The 1,411-nt window shown below is 43.6% G+C and overlaps 1 non-coding gene across 1 annotated transcript; it reads right to left on the bottom strand.

The window, feature by feature from the left end:
- Window positions 1-812: 812 nt before the first annotated feature.
- LOC141425208 (U6 spliceosomal RNA) lies at window positions 813-919 on the bottom strand. The gene has a single exon (XR_012450297.1). It is a non-coding gene; the product is annotated as a U6 spliceosomal RNA (small nuclear RNA).
- Window positions 920-1,411: the final 492 nt, after the last annotated feature.

Here is a 1,411-nt window from a genome sequence, read left to right as displayed (position 1 = left end):
TCCAGAGGACAAGGATAGCTCTGTTGTGGAAGGAACGAGAGCAGTACCTTTCAGGTCCCAGCTGGTGACACCCACATTGGAGGGGCATGGGCCTCAGAGAGCAGAGTGCCAGCAGATGTTGGATGGTCACTTATCATCAAAAGCAATGTAGAAGGTATTTCCACCCTAAACCTTGAAGGCAATGACAGTCAGGACTTTCCATTATTTCCCCAGGTTTTTGGCACATATGTGGATTACAGTGAGTGCTCAGAAAAATTACCAATTGAATTTATGATTGATGAGTTAGACCAAAATACCACTAAGCACCCTTATGGAACTAAGTCTATGATCTTGGTGAATATTTATAACTAATGTCTGTATTTTTTTCTTTTTAGACAAGGACTCTCTATGTAACCCAAGGTGGCCTCAAACTTGTGATCCTCCTGCCTCAGCCTCCAGAGTGCTGGGATTACAGGCACACATTATCATGCCCAATAAAACATCTATTTTCATAACTCATTTCTTCCAATGTCTGTTCCTTCATTTATCCCAGCTGCAGTCTCACTGGGCAGGTCACTCAGTGCCCCTTCCACCATCTCACTCTACTTGCCTCACCTCAAGGTCCCATACGGCACCTCTGATGCCTCTGTGTGGCTTAGCAAAGCCCCAGAAGTTGCGTGTTCAGTTGTTTCAGATGTTTTACATTTACAAAGCATGCAGCTATGCACATGGCTATGGAAATATTTGTTCTCTTGGCTATTTCTTTGGAGTCCACTTTGCAAAAGAAAATCATTGGATGTCTTCTCCCAATCAGTGACTATCTACTCTTTTTTTTTAATTTTTATTTTAAATAAAATAAAAATTAAAAGCATGCGCAGGGGCCATGCTAATCTTCTCTGTATTGTTCCAATTTTAGTATATGTGCTGCCGAAGCGAGCACGACTATCTACTCTTAAACTCAAGCTTTTCCAGCTTCTGTGGGTTGTATGATGGTGCAGTCCCACTGTGAGCAGACAATGGACCAAGAAACTTCCAACTCAGATGCTTAGCTGTACTAAAACATTCCTAAGGCCACTGAGGATGGCAAATCCACAGGACTGCTCTTCAATTCGTTTATATCATCCTTGAGTCAGAAAAGCCAGGATAAATATGCTCTCCTTCGCATTGCCTTCCAGAAGCCCCCAGCTGCAACACCTGCAGTCTGGAAAATAGGTCCCCAGAGAATAGCTCCTGCCACAAAATGGTCCTCACGAAACTCATTATTTCCTTTCTTCTTAGATGTTATCATGGTGGCTTGGGGGTGTGGGAAGACTGCAAAATAAGTCACACAGGCATTGGGGCATCTGTAAGAGTGCTCACTTCAGATAGTAAGGTTTGCCTCAGACACATGGTCATGAAAACTGTCATGGCTGGGCCTCCTGACCCAGTATGA

This window comes from Castor canadensis, chromosome 7 (genome assembly GCF_047511655.1).
Source record: "Castor canadensis chromosome 7, mCasCan1.hap1v2, whole genome shotgun sequence".
Classification (NCBI taxonomy): Eukaryota; Metazoa; Chordata; class Mammalia; order Rodentia; family Castoridae; genus Castor; species Castor canadensis.
This window is presented reverse-complemented; position numbering and strand designations above follow the sequence as displayed.